At 39.7% G+C, this 27,424-nt stretch overlaps 1 long non-coding RNA gene across 1 annotated transcript in view; it reads right to left on the bottom strand.

The window, feature by feature from the left end:
- The window catches only part of LOC120435295, a 57,875-nt gene that overhangs the window by 7,666 nt on the left and 22,785 nt on the right, over positions 1-27,424 (bottom strand). The window contains exon 2 of the long non-coding RNA XR_005609625.1: positions 14,915-15,000. This is a non-coding gene — a long non-coding RNA (uncharacterized LOC120435295). The remainder of the gene's footprint in view (positions 1-14,914; positions 15,001-27,424) is intronic.

The raw sequence follows: 27,424 nt of genomic DNA, 5'->3' as shown, positions 1-27,424 counted from the left end.
GGGAGAAGTCTGATGTTTTAATGCCACTTTTATCAGGCCTGGTTAGCCTGCCTCATTCAAACTAAGCGCATGGACCTTCGGCTGAGACTGGGTAAAGAGCTTCTGTATTGTATCATAGTAAAACAGACATCAAGCTTAAATAAAAGGCTAGAAAAGGCAGAATGGGCATCCACGTTTTCTGTCCTCAGTGACCCCAAGAGACCCATCATGGATGCTAATGGAATCACTTGCCCTACTATTATACAAAAACCTAAACATCACCTGGCTGGCTGTGTGTGAAGGACAGATGCACTCATTATTATTCTGCAATGCTTATCAGGGCCGTGCTACTGAGCAGTCCAATAAAGACTGTCCAGTTACTGTACCACAGACATGCTAGCAAAGTAGTAAGGAAACTGGAAGATTTGGGGTATTAAAAGTATCGAAATATCAGTGATTGTGATTTCATAAACTTTTCATAAACGATGCTCTGTAGAGATAAAACAACAGATGAATGAATAAATGAATGATTGTGTATCTACATTGATTTTATATAATCTTACAAAATCAGTTATGAATCAAAGTTAAGAATTTGAAGATAAGAAAAGGACAAATAAATATAAAATAATTCTATATTATGTTTAGTGAACACGGCAGTTACAGTATTAGTACACCTCTGGTAGAAGGTGTTTGCCATTATATAATGAGAAGTATAATATTTAATCATTATGCTACGTCATCCAATGTATTTTTAATTTAAAGCCACATATTACGTAACTAAATTCTTTGACAATTACAAAGCTCCGTATAAAAACACTAGGCTATAAAAATAGGAAACCCTTTAACAGACTGAAAAGACCGGGCAGTGACAAGCTGTATCAACACAGGCCTGAGAGAATGTCTCCTTCACCCACCATAATTACCGCTGCCAATCCAGAGTGATTTTATAATTCCAAAATCATGACACTTCACAAAGACACCGTAATTGCATTAGTATACTCTTTCAGTCTTCAAATGTCTATTTATTCATTTTTTCCAAGGACCTGTCCCAAAATATATCTGGGGTTTTTTTTCTAAAAGCCACCTCATGAGAAGATGAGGAATTTTTCATGAAAACATAAAAATTTCCACTTGAGATCATCACCCACTCTCTACTCTCTGCTCTCAAAAACATCCCAGAATAGAGCAATGGCGTGGTGTTAGATACTTAGAGCATAATTTTGAAGTCCAAAAGGAAATTTAAAGCCAATAATAGTCAAGGAGGTGAAACCTCAAGAGTGACAGATTTACATGGCGTCCGAATAGATACAATTAAAAAAAAAAGAAGAAACTTTTGGATCTATGCCGAGTTGCAGCTTACATCAATGTTTAACCAGGCTCACAAAATATATGTAGTGAAGACTCTGGACTTACAGAAAGTAACATTATGATGCCCTGTGTTTTTTCATAAACATGGAATCGATTGTTGATTTATAACCAAAAGCTGTTTTGAGATCACTGTGACATTGATCACTCCATTCGTACCAGTCCATCCTTATGTCCATCCAAGTGGGCATGTGTGCCAAGTCTGACCAAAAAAACCCAAAAAACCCTCAAAGTATTCAAGAGAAGTGAGAAAAGGTGAGCTTAGTGGGCGTACAGTGTGACTTTTACCACAAAATGAAATTGGTGCCTTCTGGAAATGCCAAGCTCATGAGAATGGGATGAAACTGTCAGGTCAGGATGGGAAGGTACAGCTGTCACCTATCATTCTAAATGTTAATCTGCTTTAAGTGGACACTTGTTAAAACACACTGTGCTTGTTGAAGAGTGGCAGGTTTACATCCCCCCATGGCGCTCGGCAGTGTTTTCTCCCTCACTCTGGCCAACAAATTTGTCAGAGCCAAAGGTTACAGTTCACCACTGAGAAAATACATTCATGACAGGCTTAAGTTACTGAGGATGGTGCTGTTTTCTGCTTAGTGACTCCCAGTCAAATGATACCATAGCTGCACAGCTAGATAGTTGCTAAGGTCTAGCAGGCCTAGAGACTGGACGGTGACCCCCTGGAAACCTCTGGTTGCTAGGGAAAACTGTGTATTTGCAAACAATTGATGAGCAGTTGCTGGAATTTGCTGACTGTCATTAGGGGAAATCAGTCGCAAAGAGGGGTCTGCTCCAAAAACCTCCTGATGATTGATTTGGGCTCAGACGGCCACAGTCTGCACAGTAGTTTGCCAGCCAACCGCAGAGTGGTAGTGAAACTGTGAAAAGTGTGACAGTCTCCGTTTCTGGTGTGCATTGCACTCTTCACAGTTTCACTACCACTTCCATGCAATTCCATCCAAACTACAGGTGATGTAGCAATCTGCTAGTGATCAAAGAATCACAAGGTTTTTGGTGCTGCATGTTTCTTTGCAATCAATTTCAACTAACCAAACCAAACAACCTCCGACAAACAATTGGCAACCGGTTGGGGAATACAAATTTTTCCCTTGTGAGCTATGATCACCAGGAGGTTCACTGACTGCTCTCCAGGCCTGCGTGTCTGCCTGCGTGGATTTAGCAGATGATTTCACAGTAACTGCCGGTATGTTCTAGCAATTTTTCCATAGCGACTCATGGTTGCCAGGAGTTTGCAAGGAAGTTGCCAAATGGTCCCTAGGCCCATGTGACTGGGGCATAACCATCACTGGAAACAACATGATAAAAAAAAACCCCACTACAGTTGTTTGAAAGGTAGCACACTAAAAGTATGTTTAATGTAATTTCCCAACAGTGTCAAGTTTCACTGGACTATGTTTGTGGCAGACACCAATATATAAGTCATGTGCTTGTTGCTATCATAATGGGTTCAACTTTCTTCACAATTTCACACACTTAAAAAAGAAAAATGAAAATGAAATGAAATAGAGGTTGGCTTGTTTTCACAAATGTAAAACTGCATTCCTGTGCAGATGTTTTGCTACTGCTAAATGTTTGTAGCTAGCATAAAACAGTTTATGCCTGTGTAGGTTCTCACTCATCCAGGTCATTATAGTTTTTTATTATAAGTTAAAAAAAGAAAAAAAAACTAAAGAAATCCAGTCGCCTTCTTTTCAAACCCCTACATCTTACAACAGATGCTAATGCTCACAATCCATTAGAAGTTAGCATTTGTTCTTTTGTTTTCTGCTAACTAATTAGCATATTGCAAGAACCATGAAGTGCAAACATCACCATGTCACAATAAAACCAGTCTTGTTCTTACTGGGCAGAACAGAGATAAAACATCACACCCAGGTACACATGGCACCCACATAAACAGGCCTGATCTGACAGTTTGTCAACGAGAACATCTGACATGCTCTGTTCAGGTTCACATACTGCAAGACCTGTAAAACAGCTTTTCTACAAATAAGAATATCGCTTTCTCTTTCGTTATTTATTATTAATTTCCATCTAATTCTTGCAAATAAAAAGAAAGAAGAGTCATCTAACAGCCAACATGAAAGTTGTGCTTTGTTTTACTGACACAGGTGCAGTGAGTTTCAGATCTCTATTACGTGTTACACCGTGGATGCAAACGGTCTTCAAGTGCTTGACAAAGTAAGCCCCAACGTTTATCTCTTGAGCCAATCTGCCCATTTGCCTCTTCAGAGTTACGCCTGTCTTGTCATGACTTGTGGTAATGACATGACTATTACATAGCTGCTGCTGGGTAATGAATTAACAGCTAAAATATTACCGTTTTAAAGTTTGTTTTAAATCCCAGGTGTTTGCAGAGGTACTGTATGTGTTCAGTTTTGCCCTTCAGGTGTTTATGAAGAAAGACTTGGAGCATGGCAACCATTTACAGAACTGGAAGTCTAATCATATCAATGTGAAATACAGTTCTTGGGCATACTGCTTTCTGGCGAAGTGACGGCTTCAGATCTGCTCACTTAAGAAAATTGATGAGATCATTGCCAAAATGGTGCCCTTGACAGACATTGAAATGATAGCAAGCGTTAAGTTTTATGCGATGTAGTTGACTCCAACATAACCATACTACAAGCTCTGATCAACTAGTCAACCCACACGGCACCAGCAGAAAACGGCTGATGTGCTTTCCTCTGTCATGCACAAAAGGCACATTTACTTCTTAAATGCAGCCTCTCTTCATTTAAAAAGCAACACTGCTGTGCTAAAAGTTGGCTCTCTATTTACTCCTCCAAGAAGTATCATAAATACAGACACAAAAAGGATTCTAATTGAGAAAACTCCACTTTATTTGATTCATCACTTCAGCAGCCTGATTGTTTTAGATACACAATTGCCACACATTTGGGACTCGAGCAGAGGAAGAGGGAGTGGCAAAATAATACTTAAACAAACAGACAAACATAAAATATTTCTGGATGATGCTAAAATCCCTGCAGAGCACCAAAAGCATGGGGCTTAAAGATTTACTGCAGTCCTCTTATCTTTCATTACTGACAAGTGTGAAAGAGAGGCAAACATATTCTACTTTCTGCATTTCTGTTCTGATCCCAGTCCAACTCGATTAAACATTTGTGTTTCAGAGGATGTGTCAACTTCATTCTCAGAGCACTGCTTGCATTTAGGAGAAAAAAAGGGAGGAAAACTGTCTCAGAAATTAAGTTCTTTAAGACCATCTTCCCCCTCTTCTGTTCTTAATAAAAGATCTGTTTCTTTTTGTTGTTTTTTTCTCATAAAGCTGTGCAACGTATGAAAGCCCTGGAATGAAAGCCAGTACAATAGCTTTATGAAACAAAGGCAGGAAGGAGATTGAGGGGAAAACAGGGGGAAAATGGCATCATCTCTAAACTTAATGAAACAGCATCCTTTCATTTTTTCTGGTAATTATAATAAAGATGGAAAAACATAATAAACGTCTCCCTGCCCCCACCTGCTAACAGTAATTATAATAGACTCAACAATAAATGGTAAAGCAGCACAGAGCTGCATCTTGGGAATTCTCAGGGGTCTGTGGATTAGCTTGAAAAGCCTGAATGATTAAAATACACTAATTAAAATTTTGTGTTCCTTGGTAACTCGTCTTCCAGGGCCCCTTGTGCTGGCAAAATGGGAATAAATGCGACAAAAGCAAATACTCTTTTGGACCCGAATAAATAAACAAGTCTAATCAACTTAATGTTTTTACAGAGCGAGTTACATAAAAACTTCCTTGATGACCTTTCCTCACAGCCGTACTTTGCACCCACCAGGACAATAGCAAGTATATTTTGACTATGTTGTTCTAATCAAGCAAGACATGCCAGACAGGTTAGATGTCCTATTATGCTGCTTTTGATTAGGCGGTTCAGCCTCATTGTGACTTCTAATTGTTATTTAGACAAAGTTTGACATCACTGGACAAATAACTTTGTCAGCTGCTTGAGGCTGAAGAGGGATACTCAAGCTGCTAACTTTTGTACACAAACCCAACAAAAAAAACAGCAGTACATTAATGACAATATGTTACAAATCACTGGTTTGGAGACAGTGAAATCAATTTTGCATTTTCAGATTTCTGCACAGTATTTATCACAAGTGTGATGAGCAAGGCAAGTGCACTTTTGCTATGCACAGTTTAAACACCAGACATGCAGGGCTTTGTCTTTCTCTTACAATGGGTAATACTCAAAAATGGGAAAAATTAAATCATCTTATTTTGGGGGTTTGGTCTTCCTAAAGAGTCTCCTGCAAATCGGTACTTTGGCTTTTGTAAACTCTGTGCGGTCACTGGTACTTGGCCCCCTTCTGCCAGGGTGTCAAAATAGCACCTCGCTTCGAAAAAACGCTGTAATTCCTTCCGGTATTACCGAAGAGGCTAAAAAGATTCAAAAAGCCTGCTCCCAAATTTAATTACCTTTGCAGTTAACCACAGCTTAGCAGCCAATGACCTGATATTTCCACTGAAGACTAGCTAAGGGGGGATGGATTGGAGACGGACGCGCCGAGTGGGCCACAGAGACTGCCATGCGTGGCAATCCAGGGCGGCTCAGAGCCATCCGGTGGGCATACTCATTGCCAGCAAAGGCAACAACAGCACACATGTGGCCCTATCTTCTGCTGGAGTGCAAATTAGATACAGTTGATTAAAATATTGAGTCATTTCACAGTCACTGTTGGGGGAATAAAAAGAGTGTGAGTACTGAAAATGTGCTGTGGTGTGTGTGCGTGAGAGAGAATATTGGTATGAAAAAAAAGTAAGAGAGAGAAAAGAGAGCTCTCTTAAATTTGTACATATTTCTCATTTATATAGATTTCCTTTGACAAACATGCCCTTTCCCAAAGGACAACTTTGAAGCGCCTCTGCTCGCAATATCAAAGAATTCTCTGCAATCACTCAGTCCACGTCACGACAGTATATATATAAGTGTTGTGAAGAGCAGTGTGCAGGGTTATACCGGTGTTCATGAACGGTAGAACGGTATCCAACATTCAACATCGCGTCCACCCTCCCTCCTTTTTTTTAACTCAAGAAAGAAAATAAAGTCCCAAGTTCTTTGTTCACTAAAAAAGTGAATATGACTTGTGTTATAAAAACTTCTGCCTCGCTGCAATATAACAAAAGAAAATTAACACTTTGGGGTTGCCCTGGTAACCTAATTGCATCACAACACTGCACACAGGAGCCAAAGTAACTGAATTTTGATGAAAAGGCGGTGATAATTTACGGCATTGAGAAATTAGTTGCCGTGGCGACGCGTTAATTACATCTCAAATTAACAATGCAAGTGTAGTGAAATTAAATATAAATCATATTTTCTGCATAAATTACAGGGGTTGATTAGTGCGGGCGCCAGGAGAGAGAGGTTGAGATTCCAAGGGCCTGTCACATCCCCCCCCTCCCTCTCCCTCTCCCTCCTCTCTCTCTCTCTCTCTATCTGTCTTTCCCTCCTCCTATTCCTCAATGCCACCCCCCCCCCCTCATCCTGACTGGTTCCCTTAAAGACAGGGACTGGATTAGTATAGCTGGCCTGGCATATTAGTGGATTTGCATGTTTGTGTGTTATCTGTCCACAAACACTTTTGCACATTTTTGCCAGAACACGTGTTTTGTTGTTGCTGTTTTTTTTTAATGCAAGCGCATGTGCACAATTGCAATTTTGTACATCTGTACTGAAACCGTAAATTCTGCATACGTGTGATTATTGTACGTGCACGCGTGTGTTTGCCTTTGCTTGGTGCTGCAGGGACAATTCAGATCTTTGAATCCATTTTACATTGCTCCATATTGGAGACCTTCCACCAAATATCCATTTATATGTGTCAAATAAATATCCATCTCCAGTCACACCCAGCCTCATTACCATGATGCTCAGTGAACACTAAAAAAAAAATCAGATTTCAATTAAGAGAATCCAGTGTATACAAGTTTCAAACGTGTGCAATGTCTACCATATAAAACGAAGCGTCTCGATATCTGAAGAGTATTTCCCACATGCAACATGCCTGGCTGACTGACAGGCTATGTGTGTCAGCGGGTGTTTAACTGTTTATCTGAGGTTTGTGTAGATCTAAGAAAGAAAGAAGACACAGAAAGCACAGCAGAGAGGGAAAGTGAGTCTCTCCTCCCCTCGATTCCTCATGTGGCCCAACTTCCCTTTAAGCATCACAAACAAACCTCAGGAGTGATGTCAAGGAGGGAGGGTGATGGTGGGGGTGCTGAGCTGAGAGAGAAAGCTGAGCGCAAACACAACAGCAACAGGAACCAACTTCAGCCATCTAAATTATTCATATACCAGATGGATACGTTTCCCCGGGATTTCACACTAAAACACAGCTATTCAGCTTCCCCGCGCGTCGCCGTGTCTATTCAACGGACGGCGCCGGGAATCAAGATAACTATCACTTTATCTAAATCATTTCATGTCTGATTCATATCAACTTTGAAGAGTGGAAGCCCCTCGACACCGTGATCTCACGTTTGTTCTATTCCACAGGCACAATGAAGGGGGAACATGTTCTCTTTCCTCTATCTTCAAAGATGTAGGCAATGCTATGACCTTGTCTGAAGGATATTATACAAATCAGAGGGTCCTTAGAGACGCGTGTCATGTATATCACCGACTACACCTCGCTCGCTTGATGTGAGCTTGTAGGCAGTCCAAAGGTTCGGGGATTGAAGGAAAAGGCAACATGCAGTAAACTGTACTATTGTTTCAGGTGCACTCCTTATCTACTTTTCAAACTTGTGTGGAGCTTTCAAGGATAATTTGGGAAAATCTTGAACGTCCAGTTGTTTTCGTTATGTTATTTTTAGGTTATTATACTCCCATGAAATCACAGTTAAATACATCTACAGTGCATACAAAAGGACAAAAAAGCATAACTCTAAAAAGGCACAGCACTAAAAATGAGAAAATATATAGAGCAAGGAAAAAAAAAAACATCTTTTCAGTTCCTCCAGTTCAATTTTTATTTACTAAACAGGACAGAAAAATTACCTGAAGGAGCAAAACTCATCCGAGTTTGTATAAAGTCTGTGTATTAGTAAAAACCTTCTAATATTTCAAAAGTATTTGATAAAAATAATGATCCTTGGTCTAAACTTTTAGTCACTGCATCACTCATAAAAGGGACTTTCAGCCGGTCTCTTCTTCACAAGAGGTCACCGCAGCAGGTAGCTCTGTATGTTTGATATGGCAGATTTATTTATTTGTTTTTTACACCTGATGCCCTTCCTGACACGAGTCAGTCTCCTCCCAAGACTGAACCAGGAATCTTTCACGTGTTAAGCAGTTGTGTAAACCACCACAGTATGGAGCCTCTAGTCATAAAATCAGAAACCGAAAAAAGGCTTAAATTTCAAAAGCTTCCAAACGTCTTTAGCCTTGTATACTGTGTTTACAGCAGTTTAGCGAAAACTGACAGTGTCACATTTTAAATACACTTATTAAGTTGGAGATTTAGATTTGGCATGCAACAAAACATTCCCCATTTCCCTGGGTGCAGCTATTAATGGGCAGGAAACTTATCATAAATACCTGCCTAACTAATCCACCCCTATAATAATTACTATGTGCCATTACATTCTACCCCCCACCCGATGTCAACAAATTTAATTTTTAACACAAACTGTCATGCCTCATTTCATACACAGTAACTTCCTTTGCTGGGACAAGGAGGTTGGGATGACCTCAGTCCCTCGGGGTGCTCCTCTGCTATAGTCATCCATTTGTGAATGAAGATGACGACTTTTAAAAGGACAAGACATCATTAAGAGAATAAGTAGCCTTTCCAGCAGTCTTTTTGCAACCCCCCACCACCTGGACGTAATTCCAAAGCCTTAAAACAGAACCGAAAGTGGTTGTGAGTGGGAGGGGTGGCGATTTAATGGTCCAATAATGTCTCAGCCAAAGCATAGTGTCCTCCTAGGGTGGTACAAAAAAAAGTAACGCACTGAGACTGACCAGTTTGTTGATTTAAGAGGCAGTTAAGGATGCTCTGAAAGTGCCCACATTGAGTGAAATAAAGCCCTATATAAGGTGACGCAACACAGCAGCCGGAGCGGATACTCTATCCACACAAACGGATGAATTCTATCAAAATACCACATGTCAGCGTATGACACTGAAACCAAAGATGGTCAAATGACATTTATTTAAGTGGCACATCTTCTACTGTAGATAGAAAAGGTCAATAAAAACAAGTCGGGGACTGCACTATCAAGCTGTAAAAGATGCCTGTGTCATCTGTCCCTATTTGTCGCTCTTTTTCAGTCCTTTTTCCTCATGCTTCTCCTCTCTTTCAGGTTACTGTCTCTCACAAAATGTTAAGTCTAGCAACACGGCAGGCTTCGCAGGCGTCGCATCATCAGTCATCCTATGCCTAAACATAGGATGAGCTGCAAGTGGCGCAGCATTACTCGACCCCCATCTTAAATCTGCCACTGTTTGCATTTAACGGGAAATTGGCAACTAAAGTTTTGAAATCTGGATCAATAAGCCGAATAAAATCAGGTTTTAAATGTGACAGGGTTCGCCTAAATGTCAAATAACCTAGTGTATCAAAAAGAAAAGGCAAGACCTTCCCAACAAGTTTAAATAAACCCTGCAGGATAATGCTGGCTCTCCTGGGGGAACCAAAAGCTGATGGCTTTGAAACAGGAGGGAGGGTATTTTCAGCGGGGCTGCCCAGCATGTGAGATCCTGTATGTCTCACAGCTGATCTTGTTTTATTGAAAGGTTGTTTGAAAGGCCCTGAACCCAAGACACCAGTGGTCATGTTTGTTTGGCTTAAAGAGAAGCAGCATTCAAAAGAGCAGCACAAGTAGTCAGAGTACACGAAGGAAAATAAGATGGGTTAGTGCCCGTAGTAGCTCGGAAATACAGGCAGGGAAGATTTGTAAAAATTAATAAAATGGTCTCAGTACAGCTTCAATTACAACCTGCTTCGAATGTGCACGGCACACGCACGAGCTTAGCGCTGCACTGTGCAAATAAGTGCCAAAACCAGCGCTGTTATCAGGTAATGGAGTCAGTGGGAGAGAGAGGGCCTTTGTGAACTTGACACTCCCATTAAGCCCCTACTGGAAAGTGCAGTATTTGATCAGGAGATGGGAATTGAGCAAAAATGAACTGAAACTGGATCCCACATGACTTATTTTCCTGTTGGCTCTCAGCTTTAGGTGTCACTCAGACTTAATAAAGCTTTCAGATTTTCATTTTATCACAGAAAATAGACTGGGCAAAAATAAAATCACTCGGTTTTGCCTTAATGGAGCAAAGTAATGGCGAGGTGAAACTGACACAACACATTTTGTCCATAGTAATACCATCAAAATGAAAGCATATTCACTTCTTGAGTTTTCCAAGAATCAATTCAAACTGAATATTGCCCTTTTCCACAGACTTTATTTCATAATGGTTCCAACAAATACAGCACTTTGGCAATAGCCTGTCACCTCGGGTGATACCAACACAGCTATTTCAACCTATAGAGTTACAGTATTCTCTAGCCCACACTGAGCCTCCTCCACCAACCTATAACTCTTATTTTATTTCCGCACTTTATACATTAGAGGTACATTACACCCATCCCAGTAGATAGGATGAGTCCACTTTTACACCCAGGTGTTACATTGCAAGGTTAGGTCATTTGGATGGCTATGACCTTTGATGGCTCCATCTTCAATGAAAATTATCTGGCGATCTCCGCATTGACATGCACACGGATGCCCTTGTGCTGTACATTCACACTATGGTGATAAGAGCAATTCACTTGGGAGACATTATGGAAATGTTCATTTGGGAATTACGAATTATAATTAGAATGTATGGCCACATTTCTCTGTCTTAAGTATGGTGGGGTTTGCTTGATTTTAGAGGGACGGCACTAAGAAGCGAGAGCAGGACGTTTCCTGCATCTTTCCTGAACTTTTCCTTTTGCGGAGCGTACGGCTGCTGTGTTTATCATTCAAGTCTTCTTTAGAGAATGCTTTGCTTTTAAAGAAGTAATTAGACCAAATAAAGTGAGAGGAAAAATCCAACTCTGAGTCCCGAGTGTTCTGGTAAGCGATTAATTATTCTGAGGAAGACAGATGTTAAATTGTGTATGCCCATCAGCGCTAAGACTTTCTGAAGATTTATCATTCATGTAAATCATGAATAAAATATTTCCTTGTTGTGAGAAAATGCTACATCTGTTTGGCGCATCATTTACTCCCGACTGCAGGAAAATAAGCACACAAATCTGACCTATTAAAGCTCGTTTTTGACACACAGTGGACATGTGGAATTTAAGTGTTTGAGGTATAGAGATTCAAATCTGTATGTTGTTTGCAAACGATTTTATGAATGTCGTCCCTACTGAACCAAACTCTTCTCTTAAGGGGCCTCGTGTATAAGGTAAACTAGTAGTGCATGTACACGAAGCTTACGTTTTTATTATCTGCCCAAATGTATGAATAAATAAGCAGAAACAGTGAAGCGAATGGGATGGTGTCATGGGGATCAGGGACAAGGCAATGGTGGTGGCAGAGGTTGAGCCACAAGCCACCGGGACGGCAGCGTCTCCAATCGCCCCTGGCGACCATCACGTTGCCATGCTCCGGAACAGACAGGCCTGCTCGCACAACAGATGGAACTAATGATGCGAAACAAAAGAGATCATTTCACCGTGGTCCTCTAGGAAGCCACAAAGAGAGGCTTGGAAGTTTGAATGATGGGATCAGGGGACTTGCATGGGGTTAGATATGGATAGCCTTTTTTTTTTTTTCCAGGAGGTGCTCAGATGAATAGGAAAAAAGGATCTTTGATGTTTGCTACTGAAAGCACCAAGTTTAAAAGGCGACTATGAAAAAAATAAGAAAAATGGAAATTAATGTTGAAGCTCTGCTGATGATGCCCAGTAGGGATGGGGTATTTCTTTTTTCCTACATAAATATCAGGTCACATATCAGACATCAGAGCCTTGAGGTAAAATCTTCAATGATGGAGAAGACAGTTGTGAATCTGTAGTTGTAGAAACTTTTTAGCATAACGTGTTTAACAGTTCAGTCAGTTTTACAAATACCCTTAACTGCAACTAAACACAGTATTAACCATAAAGTTTTCACTTCCTTGTTGAAACTAAAACTCGTTTCAGGTCAGCTCTTTCTACGTAATACTTGCTGAAGAAAGAAGAATTTTAATTCTAACATTTAAGGTAAATTTGTCCAAGAAAATAATATCGAAGCTGTCTACCGAACACGGCTTTTTCCTGCCACTGTGTCAGATAACGGTTATAAACAAACGGCCGTGTCCTGAACAGTCAAAAACAAATCAAATTTGAGCTGAGGACATTTGCATATCCTGAGGGACAGGATTAGATTTAGAGGTCATGTCTTACGAGCCAGTTCTCAACAGATGCCAATGTAATGTTTCTATGTCAAGTACTTTCCATTGAAGCCCAGCCTGTTTTCCCAAGTCCGACAGTCAGAGAGAGGGAGCGCTGCTCGCTAAATGCAGAACGTGAACTGAGAAAAGCCAAACACCTTGGGATGGGATTTAACCAGGATGGAGCAGAGTAGAGCCCAATCCATGCCCATCCACACATGGAGGGGATCACTGGGAAAAGTTCAGCTCCGACGCTGACACAAACAGCGGAGCAAGGCCTGTATTAGAGTCAGGTTAGCAAAGATAACACTATCAGCCTGATCCCCATGGGTACCAAATGCCGGGCCTTGCTGGCAAATAAAGCTACAGTGTCTTGACTCCTTGGCACATTAGCTCTGATTACAATGACCTTCATTATATCAGCTACCCTTATTACAACACGTAGAAGGCGTCTCTCCCCTGGGCAAAGCACAGTGGGGGAAAGAGTGAAGGAAAGTGTGGAGATTCACTTGTAAGGACTGAGCTATGAAAGCTAAAGCACAGACCTGTGCTGTAGTGCACAATTACCACCTGTGAAAACACTCATAACAGTCACAACTGATGACTAGTCACTTCACTTGAAGAGAGTTTGTAGATGTATTATTCAATTCAGATTCAAGTGTACTGCAGTGATCTCCTGGGGTCACTCAGATATAATGGTACTTGAAATATGAGAACTAATTTAAAACTTTTTTTAATTACATTTTTATTCTGTATCTATGATTTTCAAACTCAAAACTCTGAAGAAGCTTTCCAGCACAATACCAAAAATATGTGCTTTTTTTTTTACATTACTAAAAATTGATATCTTGACTGAACCACAAACACTGTGGGAGTTTTAATAGATTTCACGTGTGAATAATAACATGCTTGACTATTCAAGGATTTGCCTATGGAAGCAGCCAACCCCTGCTTAATATGTAACAATGTCGTTAACCTCAATTTCCTGCCTAGTCTGCCCCTCCACAGGCCACATTGTTAGCTTGAGGAAGCTCTTGGCAAAGATTACCGCCGTGGTGGTGACTCTCATTCAGTCTGACCACCCTGCAGACACGGGGATTCTCCCCCGCAGACCTGCTCATCCCTCCTTCAGGCCCCTCACTGTGCATCTCACCCTCCCTCTTTGTTGGCAGGTGACTCAGAACAACAGATGTTGGCCTGAGAGAGCCGCTACATCGCAATCACCCAGCTCTGCCAACATGCCCAACACGGGATGAGTCGAACTGTGGGGGGTTCTCAGGACCATCCCTTCAGCCAGCAGGGGAGAGGGGTGGGGGGGGTTGTTTATGTGCGGAGATACAAGGAGGTAAAGGGGTGGGCAAATCAGCTTCCTTTGGATTAAGAACAAATCAGCAGATTTTAAGAATCATGAGAAGTGCCTCAATAGCCAGCCAAAACATCAACACCTGTAGGAAGCGTGGGATACCGAGCACTATGTGACACACACAGTATCATTTTCAGCCTCTCATTCATTTTTTTGTCAAAGCATAATTCCTGAGGAAGAATAAAGGACACAAAAGCGATATAGCCAAGAGTGCACTTAACAGAATCAGAGTTTAAGCCATGTTGATCCCCTATGACAGTATGTTAAAAAAAAGCAAATAAAATTGTAACTTAATTATAGATTTATAATGAGCCACTGCACCACTGCCAAAAACAAGTCCCATACCAAGGCAAACAGGCACCTGCTGAATGCTCTCTGCTCATGGGTTTTCATAGCTTAATTAATCTATGCCTTGGGGTATCATGACTCGAACGTGCTGCTTCCGTGCATGTTTGAGACAATTAAGTTGCTCCAAGAAACAGAGGTGCAACTTCGACATGGAGCAAAGACAGCAATACCGCACATTGCATGACACATTTTGTGTTTTGCGAAAGTCAATTATCCAATAATTTGTTTCCCACTGAAGAAAACAGAAAACTAATGACAAATGTGTGAATTGCTTTTTTTTTTTTTTTTTGTATACAATTGAATTACAAATCACATGGGCGATCTGTCAAAGACAGGGAGGAAAGCCAGTTCAGTCTTAAATGTTTTGGGGCTGGGGGGTTACCTATATTTGCTATACCACATAAAAATGGTGCAGGAATAAAAGTTAAAGACTCACCTTCCTGTTGAATAATGTCTGCTGAAGACTAATCCGCTGAGGAGTTATCGCCTCTGGCCGATGCTCACTCTACTGCCATCTGATTTCTGTAGATAAACATAAAACAGCTGTTTACATCACATATAGTCCGTTTACATCACATGTAGTTTCTTTGAAATAAGAGATTTAAAGCATTTGCGCAGATTGCAGCAAAGATGCCATTACCAATGTTGCAAATAACAAACTGAATGTAGAGGTTAATATCTTCAAACCACCAAGTCACTCAAATGTGTGACTCGATGGGACAATAAAGTTTATATTAAATTTAGTTTTATGTCCAATATACAGTATTTAAACTCAAACTTCTGAGGTCATTCTTTTTCTCTTTTGTGTAGAAACCTCTCTGTGGAGCAGTTTTGCATTCAGTGATGCAGCTGGTTTTGGAAAATAAAGGGAAACCAACTCGTTTTATGATGGTCAAACAAAACAAGCACATCAGTGACCACCCTGTTTTCTAAAGGCTTTGGTTCCAGAAGTGAACTTCTCATTCATTTTCATTTATTGACAACAATTCTGATGTAAAGGGTTTAAAGCAGGGGTGGGCAATCTCAGTCCACGAGGGCCGGTGTCCCTGCAGGTTTTAGATGTGTCCTCGAACCAACACAGCTGATTTAAATGGCTAAATTAGCTCCTCAACATGTCCTGAAGTTCTCCAGAGGCCTGGTAACGAACTAATCATGTGATTCAGGTGTGTTGACCCAAGGTGAGATCTAAAACCTGCAGGGACACTGGCCCTCGTGGACTGAGATTGCCCACCCCTGGTTTAAAGGCTTGAACCAAGACAACCAGCTATGAGTGAATCATGACCATAAAAAGATTTGATATGCAGAAAAAAATAAAGGGAAAAAAAAAGGCCAAGGTACAAGACTGACATGATTACTTGAAAGGCATTACTCATCCCATAATGCATTGCAAATTCCACAGTATCCGGATTCCACAGTATCTTTATTGAATGCAAACCATATCATTATCATAATGTTTATATGCTTAATAATGGCGTTAAGTATTAATAATAGTTTTGAATCTATTTTGCATTTTGTGTAGTAAAGTATAAATCAAAGTATAATCCCTGACTGCAAACACCTCTTGGGCAGTTTCTTAAGTTTGGTTTGTTGGGCTTGGACACTTCCATGGCAACAGCGGCGTCCACCGATCAGAGATAACACTGTTTTTAGTTTAGTCCTTTCCATGACTTTGCAAACAAGCGCACTCGGAGAGCATGACTCGCCTCAAAGGGCAAGGGCTGTTCTAAAACACTGATGTTTTATGATGTTTTTATTACAACATGCTGACGTCAACCTGCTTTTATAACAACACCCTGATATCTGAACTTTGACCTATGACCTTAAAGCATTACATAGTAAAATTATATTTTGCTTATTATCTTTAGCCATGTGATTGAAGCAGAATTAGCTGACTTCTTTGGCATCAAATTTGAGATTTTAAGACATATTCATGCCATGTGTGATTTTGCTTAATTTTATGTAATCGCTATGATTCTGAAGTGTGTTGTACAGCTCACTCAGATGACATGATGCCCATTGTGGTTTCTTTAAATGTTTTTTCAAGGTCAACTTTGACCTGGGGTGCAAACAGCCCGGTACTCATGGCCACAACTTCCTAGTATATTGTTGTGAAATTTGAAGACGATCCATAAATAAATGATACATTTTATGTGACCTTGACCTTGATCTGATTTTCACCAAAATTAAATTAGTTCATGTTTTACCATGACACAAAATTTGAGCTAACGACAGCTAACGAACAGCACCGACTGCATACTCCCTCCCTTCGGGGAGAGAATAAACTGCATCTTTGTTAAAACAAGGTGGATTTCGCACAGACTTGTGGTTTCTACAGGAGCACATGCCATCATTTCACAATGCTGTAGCTCAGAGTAAGTCTGCTTTGGATGGTTACAACATTACGGCTCATAATCAAAATCCCTACGGAAAATACGAATGGGATTTTCCATTTTCGGAACCTCGCTGCTGAGCTCTGTCAGACGTCTCACTTTAAGGCTTAGTTAAGGCAAAGTTAAAGTAGAACTGCAACTATGCAGATAGAGTTATGCTTTGGTATTACACAAAACATGAAACAAACATTTGAGTGAGCACGGTGTTTGTATGTTTACTGAAAAATCTAAATGGATATGGTAATGATTCATTGATATAAAATACACTATAAATAACTGGCGACCAAAATGAATTAGGACAAAAGTATAGAATTCTCACGACTGCTAATTACCAGCTTGAATGAGCCTGATAACTAAAAGAGAAAAGGTATTAAATGCAATAATTATTACTATTGCTAATTACATTTCCAATTATGTAACTAATGAGAACAGCTTAATTATCAGCACATTGGATAAATAAGAGTTTTGCTTTCCACCATTTGTGATTGGGGTGGTGATTTGGTCACGATATCAAGGGCAAGTCCTCTGAAACGCACAAGAAAAACGCTGTAGCACCCTTTCTTCAATGGTAATAAAACATTTACCATGTAAATTAAATGCATATTCATTTATAGATTTGATTATGTCCCTTGCACTGTGTGAAAAAAAAAAGGAAAATCAGATATCAAAGTTATCACAAGCCAGCATTTAGGCCTTAAACAACTGCATTTATCATTCAGTACAAAGTCATTATAGCTTTTCAACAAACGGGCAGCTGCACTTTATTTTTATTAATTTATACTTAAAACCATCTCTGCAGAAAAAAACTAAACTTTGTTAAAGAACTAAATTTCTTTAAAAAGAAAGAAAAAAGAAAGAAAGAAAGAAACGCAGCCAGACAGAAAAATATCAGTATTGTAAACATGGAAGCTCAGTTAGTTATATTATATAAGATTGGGGTGCAGCAGCAGACTGTGAGCATGCAGAGGTCAGCCTTCCCTCTTGCAGGTTATGAGCCTTTTTTTTTTTTTGCCTAATCAATGTCGGCAAGTTTAAAAAGACAACATTCAGGATTTTATCTAACTAAGAGATTTTCTTTCATGATACCAGCTTATCTGTTACTCTACGTTGAAAGAGGGTTTCGTGCACATGAGTGAAAAAAAATTAAAAAAGGAAAATGAAAGTATCTCGTTGGAATAGAGGCCAGGCACAAGCCTAGAGAAATAAGGATGCCCAGATCCATCCAATAAATCTGAATCTATCAACTGGCTGATGACTGCCATCATCAGCACCCATACTCTGCCCACTTCCTCCACGAGGTAAACTGAACCCCACGTGGCTGCATCATGCTCAAGAGTCTTGAAACCATGTTGATATTTCTCACATTCCTTAAGGGCGTTGCTCTAACTTTAGGAGAGCGGAAGTGTTGCAGAGGGCCATGTCTGAGTGCCAAGCAAAGGCACGATGGATTAGAGTCGTATCTTCCACATGGCTGCTTCCTAATCCTACCATCTGAGGTAAACACAGCACCAGGTGAGGCAACACGCCTGTCTGAGACACCGCTGGAACACAGAGGGATCTCCTCCTCAACACCCACGGGTCTGCTACTTCCGACTACCATGAAACACGATCACAGTGGGTTGTAGTAATAACAGGGAAATTATTCGTTTTCTGGTCTGCCTTTAACGCACATAAAATAGCACAGAGTGTCAAAAGAATGAACAGTTGGAAGTTCTTTTTTTCTTTTCTTTCAGCGAGTGTTTACACTTCTGTTTTTAAGAGCAGAACTCGAACATCTGGTTGAGCTCTTTGTGTTTTTCGTGTTTTCTAAAAGTGAGCAATAAGGTGATACTTCAGCGTGTGTCACCGCCGAGGAATGCTGCCAACTTTAGTTTCTAAGTCTCTCCCTTTCGACTCAAAGGCAGGACAAGAGGAGGAGCGAAAACAAACAAAAAGCACAGAGAAACATTCAATGTGCGTGTTTAAGATAGAGACGCTTTTTTTGTTGTTTTGTTTTTTTAAAATATCTGGATCATTATGTAAAAACAGGTTTTGATTTGTTATGGCATGACTGTTTTTCAGTACATTTTTCACACATGACCTCATGATGTGAAAAAATGTACACACCCATGGAACAGGTACTTGAGGTAAAAAGAAAAAAAACACTGACAGAAAAAAACAAAACTTCAAGATGGGTATTTCACAAGTAAATTAGGTTTGTACTTTGTGGTACGGTATTTTCCATTACAGACATGACTCATCTATGAATAGTAAAGTAAAAAAGAGAAGGCACTGAGGCAGAGTATTTAACATTTACCAGAATTGTTCAAAAAATTCAAATCCAAAAAATACGAAAGAAAGTGTAGAGAACTATTTTTTGAAATAAATGACATTAACATTTACAGGAAGTGTTAATACTAACACAAAAATATATCTTGTGGGATGAACAAAGCATCTATCTATCTTATCTTATCTTATCTTATCTTTATTTACAGGCCAGTTCTGTAGAGTATTGAATTTCCCTGCAAACTGTACAGCTGTTTTTGTTATGATTTGAAGTATCAAGGTGTTCTGACAAACACCATATTACTACAAATACAACCTAGAGCCAAGGCACTTGAGAAAACCTTGTCAGAACATGTGAATGAGGGACGGTTCTGAAAAAGTGCATATTTTGATTTTGGTGATAAAACAACAATCCCAGGGGCTGAAATGCGTTAACTATTAAGTGACTGTGAAACCTTTTGATAAAATGTGGAGATGACTCATTAACATTTAACAAGACAACAGTTAACAGCTTAATCTGGAAAAGGCCAAAAAACCCCTACCTTCAAGAGAGGAAAAAAAGCAAAAATCTGAACCTGCAAGGTGAGATTTTCTGTGGTTATGTTACCCTTAGGCATGAGTACGAGATAAATACATTGTAAAATATGCACAACGCACTTTTGTCACGCAATGTGGCTTGAGCAAAAAGGCATCACCATTACAAATAATGGAATCTCCCATAAATGCAATATGCAGCTGACCCACCTTACTTTCTTTGCCTGACTTTGTTTTTCACACTCTTTGTTGACACTAAAATAGTAAGCTATACAACAGAAGAAAAAAAAACTCCCTGAATAGCTGAGTGAGTGTTTTGTGTCTCAGTGACCGCATCACCCCTGAAAATGACGCTCACCTAACCGGGCTTGGATTTAACTGCTGGTTTTCATATTAAATGAATGAGCAAACTCTAATTTCATGTTTATACAGCACTGAAATACAAAGTAAACAGTCTCCCTGTGTTTGTTTGCCTTGCAAATGTATACTAGTAGTTATGGTAAACCATATAGAAACAGTTAAATTCCATCAAGTACACAGTCTACTGACTGAGTGAGCTTGAGTCCTACCAATTTAAAGAGATTGTTCAAGTCTGGAGTGTGTACCAAGAATGGACGTGTTGATTATGTATGCTAGGAGTGGTACAGTGTTTTATTGGAAAATTTACACCCGTGCAGTGATTTATATAAATCAGTAGTGCCCACAAAGCAGTAAAACTCTAATTGTTTCTTCCATTTTGAAAGTCTAGCGTCCATTAAGGATGCAGTGAGTAATAAAAAGGACTTTTAATCAATCCTCTCTTGTTGATGAGCTGATGTGCGAATGGGCTATCCTACCTGACAGCGCTACCATATGTTGATTTTTTTTGTTCTTACAGTCAACAAAGAGACAGAGGGAGCTTACTGCAGTGCAGGTGAATGCCTTTACAATATACTTTAATTGAAACACTCTGATAAAAGGGGACAATTTATCTGACTTAGATCTTTTTGATCCGTTTTCACGTTTGTCGAAACATTTGCTGAATGAGCAAAAAGATCCTAAAACCAAAATGAATACAGCCGCTCTCATCTTTTCAATATTAGTGCCTTTCATAACATTACAAAGTCATTTTCAGGCACGTGCAGGAGGCCGGCCACGTTGCTCCCTTTTGCCCACGTTGCAGTCTCTGTAGTGACCCTTTCATTGTCAGATTAGACTGGCCGACCCCTCCTCGACCGGCTGGCACGGCCACAGTAAATCCTGGAGACTGCTCATGCTAGGGACCTTGGGTAATTAATAAAATCCCCATTACATGCCTTGTGCCCGTTGTTTGCTATTTCAACACCCCATTTGTGCCACGATTACAGTCATTATCAGTCACCGCCATTAATTCTCTACCCGAAGCCAGAACTGCATACTAATAAATTGGGCTCTAAAATTTCTTTACCTTTCAAGGAGTTGGTGTTGGAACTCGGCCAGGAAGTGCCACTCCAGATTAGGAGTCATCTGGTGACTCGGAAGGAGCCCTTTGAATAGTAGGCTGCTGCATCTTTGGAGATAGTTCAAATTCCCTCTTTGATTATTTTCCTTTCCCCTCCAAAATGAATCTTTATTAAGCTTAAATCCTGAATAAAATGAAATTAGCAGACTGCAAAATATTGCTTTCTTTTCTGACTCTATTCCCTTGTGCACGCATGCAAATTATAATGCTTATTTATGTAAATGAGGTGTCGTCTTTAATTAGTTTTGCTTGAGGGCATTAAAATACATGTATTCTTTCCCCAAAAATGATTTGTTTTGTTGCTCTGCTCAGTTTAAGTTCAAAATGAGTGATTATGCCAACTAAAAAGGTTTATTAATTCTCCAGTTTTCTTTTTTTTTTTTTCCTTTCCCTTTCCTCTTTTGCAGAATTATCTTCTCCACCCACTTCCTGGGAAGAGTGTATTCTCTGTGAAATCGAAAAGCCTCTTCAGGCAGCACTCTAAGCACTACTCCGACAAGCACTTGTAAAGGTCCCAGGTTGAAACCACATGGTAGAAATGCACTTCCACTCATCAAATCTGAAAGCTGTGCTCTTCAGCAATTCTCTCTATACGTACGTGCTTTGCCACATGACTTTTTGAATGACGACACGGGAGATTTGCTCAACTGTAGCACTTTTCAGTCGCGTGTGCGTCTCAACGTTTTGTTTAATCATGGTAAAGTACGCCGTGCTTCAGTGACGTGCTCGTTCGTTTCGAATTTTTATCCATACATAACAGACTTACGCTGACAACATAACCTATCTTCAGAGTGAGGGCTGCGGCATTAATTAAATGTTATTAACGATGTAAATTCCACCATCCTGTCAGCTACTGTGGCTCGCCTCGAAGCTGAAGAGAGCACGACCCGTTTAAAGATGATCCGCCTGATTTGGCCCTTATTTTAATATTTGTTTAAAAGGATTCGCAGCGTTACAGTAAATCTTCTGCTGCGCGCTGTTTTTATGCATTTACTCCTGATTTACAGTCCTTTGTTGAGAGGCTATCGAACAGAAAACAGCTTTATGTCACTGCAGAAGGTGTTGGGTCAACTTCAGTTAGAAGCAGCCACTGACTGTGTCATGCAGTATTTCATACCACTTCAGGTTGAAAGTGACCAACTGCAGCTCTGGTTATTGTTCAATATCCTATCAGTATTCAGCATCACTTCAACTGCTCAGATGAGCTGAAATGGCAAGTTAAGATGCCCCCCCTCCCCAGCCTCCAAGTATGATTTATGGAAAGGAAGCTAAAACCATTATAGCATTTTTATTATTATTGTTCTTTCAAGGCTAATGCAACAATAGATTTTTGCATGATTGATGCGTTATACTAAACATTAGAGGATTACATTAACTTTGCATAGAACAGCAGAATGACATGAGATTACTTATTGTTATTTTTCCACCACATGATCATACTGTAAACACAGCACATATAGTAATTCTCGGCATATATCGATCACTGTGTACGCATCCTACGTAAGTTACACGGTTTGATACAGCTTAGCCGGCTTTCGAGACTGCTTTTTAGAGGGAACTATGAACTCCTGTCTTTTTCTGGAAAACTTTGTGAATGGCAGTCCTTCAGAGATTAAACAAATATAAGCCACTTTGATAGCCTCTCAACCCCCCTACCCCCCTTCATTCTGCAAATTATTAAAACTCTAGGCTCTTGTGGGAGGGAATATGGCAGCAATATGCTGATACTTCAATCATCTGGGAGGAAATTCCACGTGTAATAAAGAGGAATTGCATACAGTATAGAGTACAGCCATGAGTTCTCTTTCATGGCATGTGTGATAGAAGAACTATTCAGACCACATCAAACATCGTGCATTATTCCTCACACATTAAGCACAGGCACAGGCAAAGCCTCAGACCAGACTCAGCTTCTTAAGGTGTCCTCTCCCTTCATTTATTGCAACAAAGTTTTTTTCCCCCCCACTACATTTATTTACGAGCTTAAAGAACAGAGAAAAAAAAGTTGACCCTCTATAAAGGCTTGTTTTCACACACGACTCTGCAGGATTCGCTCAATATACAAACAGGACATTACCCAATGTTGGTCTTTAAAATCAAAAGCGGTAATCCCGCAGTTAGTCTTTTAGTTTTCCTTAAAAAAAATAAAATAAAATAACGTCTTCAAAATGTTGATGCACACTTTGGATGCCTTTTATAGGCATTTGTGCTTCTGTGTTTCTCATGTCCAGGCCATGCAAGCAGTGATGGGCATCCAGCCAACTGATTCTTCGCCCAAAGTGCTAATTTGTGCCACTCTAGTGTGCACAACGCTATAATTACCTGAAAACGTAAACTGGAAGCTATGCCTGACAAAGACAAGAAACTGTAATAAAACTGAGCTTTTGGTGCTCAGTTGCGGTGACTCTTATAAGACATATTAATGGGATGTTTAAAGGATATGGCACTTTTCCATTTGTCTTGTGGAAAAAATCTTGGGCAAAACACCTGGTGCACTAAGTGCCTGCAGTCTGAACACTGAACAACAGCTAGCAGTCATGGAGCTCTTTTATAAAGCGCTGTCACTTCTAAAAGATTTTCTATTAACTACATACTGCAGCTTCGTACCACACTTGTCCTTTCTCGACACTCATTATGTGGCTAGTTAATGAACTACCAAAGTCAGATTTCAAAGGATTGTATCTTGTAAATTACATTAAACAGCAAAATAGCCATCTGTTTAAAAACATATCACTTAAATCAGTCAGCTCTTGCTCTTCTGCTCTTTCCTGTTGGGATGTTTGATTCATGAAAAATGGGTTTTGTGACTGATGACTAGCTTCAGGTTTCTTAACAAATTAGACCAATTACCCTTTTCCAAATAATTCACTCCATATTTAGTCACACAAACAAAATTCCTTAGAGAATACAAATTCGGTGGCCATTAAGTTACGTATGGGCAATGCACACTGAATGTGACACGTGAAACAGACAAAAGCAGAGAATGTAACGTCGCATTCACAGGGGGATGATGAAATCAACACACTATATAGGAAAATCCAAAGATTTAGGATTTATAATCGTATTTTAAAATATTTTGCATGACTCCCGTATGTGTGACGATGTTCATGTAAAGGTACTTTCAGCTTGGCGTTCCCGTTAGGGAGGAGATACAGATATATATAAATGCTATGATCACAATAGCAACATGTGTAAGTAGGTAAGCTAAAAATATATTTTTATTTAACCTATTCTTGGTAAATATTTTGTGGCAGTAGGAATACAGTGCTTAACATTTTTTTTTTTACCAACTTATAAGAATAAGAAAACAAACATCCTTTTGAAGTCTTTCAAAAACTTGTTTTAAACTAAAAACTACTGAATTCATAAATATGATCATAAATATCATAAAGGGCCTTGCACAGTAGATACAGTAGTTCATCTGTTCAAGCGTTCATTATGCAAATATCTATTTGGACAATAACCAAAAGCATTTAAGCATGTAGGCAGGGTCTTTCCAAGATATGCAGAAGAGCATCTCTGAGCATACAGCAGCAGAAGACCACACCGGGCACCACTCCTGCCAGCTAAGAACACAAAACTAAAGCTACAATTTGAAAAAGCTCACCAAAATCAGACAACAGAATATTGGGAAAATACTACCAACTGCCTACCTGAGCATTGTTGCTGAAAATGTCAATCTCTTTATATTACCACTCCGTGCCCATCGTCTGACGGCTGACTCCAAAAGGATAACGCACATAAATCTCAAACTGGTTTCTTGAACATGACAATGAGTTCATTGTACTCCAGTGGCCTCTATACTCACCAGATCCCAATCCTTTGGGATGTGGTGAAACAGGAGATTTGCATCATAGAGCTGAAGCCAACGAAGCCGCAGCAATTGTGTGACACTATCATGTCAAGATGGACCAAAATCTCTGACGAATGTTTCCATCACTGAAGAGTTCAGGCAGTTCTGAAGGCTTGTTAGTACCCACTTGGACCAAGGATAACTAGGTGTACCTAATAAAGTGGCCAGTGACTGCAAAGCTCCCTGATAAGGCAGGTTTTACAGGCTTTACATATCACTGACTTTAACACTGTTTAGCAAACTGAAGAACCATAATATAATGACTTCACTGCTGATTCATCAGATAGTAAATGAATATGTAAATTTGTCAAAATTAAGTAAATGAATTATTTAAAAACAACTTATTTACTTCCTGTGATCCGTAGAGAATCAAACAACTCCCCCAAAATATATTCTATCAGTCTAACTATAAAGAACCACCTTTCACCTGACTTAAAACTGCACTCAGTCCACTGTTTATATGAGGATTCTGTCCCTGAGAAACTCATTTGTTCACAAAAGGAACACAATGTTATGCCTTTCACATTCTTTTTGTAAATCATATCTCTCTGTGAATTCAATAATAATTCAGGGAAGAGAAAATACTAAGAACTCATACAGCCCGTATTGTAAAAACCTGTAGGTGCGGTTACTTTTTCACTTTTTTTTTTTCAATGACGCAAATACCAGGAACATATTTTTTTGTTTGTCTGCCGTGTCTACTGAAACCAAGCATACAATGTGAATGGAATGCTCATTCTCAGACATACCTCTAAACAGACCATTTTTCTTGCCATTTAAAATATGAGATCTCTAGCTGCTGCGACTCTTGCAAACCTGTTGGTCAGATGCACAAATATCTGAGCAGCACTACTGCTTATGAAAGAATATCTCTTTCAGATTTTATATCATTAAGGTCATTTCGTTCACTTGCAGATTTTCTATGCAAAATAACAGAAATAACGCAGACATCAACTGAACAAATTTATCCCTAAAGGTACAAGATACTAAAACACGTACGCTAGAATTCAACACACTGCGCTTAATCAGGAGACAAAAGAGAAAAGAAAGTTCCAGTTAAGAAAACTGGCCCTGCAACTTAACTACTATTTAAGAAAACAGACAATTTATATGCAGAAAGAAGTTTAAGAAGACAGAACTGGGCAGACAGGTTCAACTATTATTTACTGTAGGGAGATGTAATTATTTCTAATAAAAGTCTTCACCACCAACAGTCAGTACATTCCTGTGATGCATAGCAGGTCAAAACTAAAACCAAGATTGTGCGTGCTCTGTGAATGTGACTGCTGCCGTTGCTATAACAGAGAAAAAGTGTCTTTTGTTTTTATAAATATATTCCATAGTGTGGTAGTTTACACATTCACCTAACAAGTGAAACCTTTCCTGGGAGGAGACAAAATTCCCTTTGGGGTTGCGTCAGGAAGGGCATTTTTTTCTTTCTTTTTTTTTATAATAAATCTGCCGAATCAAACATGTCGAGCTACCCCTTGTGGCGACCCCTTGTGAATAAGGGAGCAGTTACAATTTTAAATGACTCCCATGACACCTTCATATCCTCAGCAGAAGGATTTGTGGACAGCTACTTGAAAAAAAAAACTTTGCAATACCTATGGCACAGACAAGACGTCCAGAGAAAAAGAAATGTGGAATAAAACTCAGCAGGACGTCATCAATTGATGACTTACAAGAATAAAAGAGGTTTGTGTATTTGTAAATGAGCAGTTCTGCTGTTAACCCCGGGAATACACTGCATGTGACGTTCCACTTTTGGGATGCAATTCCATTTTTTCTGGTTTTGCCCTTGGATTCATCAAGCCTATTTTTTTCCAGTTCCATACTTTGATTTCAGCTATCAGCAGAATGGGAAAAAACTAGGAATCATTCTATACAGTGAAAGCAATATCAGGTTTGATTTAGACATTTTTAAAAAATCATTTTAGAGAATTTTTAGGAAGAGAAACATTCAGCTGCTATCTACTGTGGTGGTGTAATTAGCACCATTGCCTCACAGTCAGAAATTCCTGGGTCTGAATCCACCGGTCAGCCAGAAGCCTTCCTGATGTCTGCATGAGAGAAGCCGAGTACTCCAGCTTTCTCCCACTGTCCAAACACTGCATGCTAGGTTAATCGGTGACTCTAAATTGGCTGTGGGAGTGAGTCTGAGTGGTTGTCTGTCTCTCTGTGTTTGCCCTGTGATAGACTGGTGATCTACTCTGGATGTATCCAGTTGGGAAAGGCTCCAACAATCTGCTACCAATATAATATTTGACAGCATGCCCAAGATCCATAAATACAATGAAAAACTCAAAAATGTACCGGTGCTGATCATCTAATTCATTTCCACTAGTCTCATTACAGTTAAAAAAAAAAAAAAAAAAAAAGCAAGAAGCTGGCATAGCGAAGGTAAAATACCTGCTAGCTTTC

Source organism: Oreochromis aureus, linkage group 20 (assembly GCF_013358895.1).
Source record: "Oreochromis aureus strain Israel breed Guangdong linkage group 20, ZZ_aureus, whole genome shotgun sequence".
Lineage (NCBI taxonomy): Eukaryota > Metazoa > Chordata > Actinopteri > Cichliformes > Cichlidae > Oreochromis > Oreochromis aureus.
This window is presented reverse-complemented; position numbering and strand designations above follow the sequence as displayed.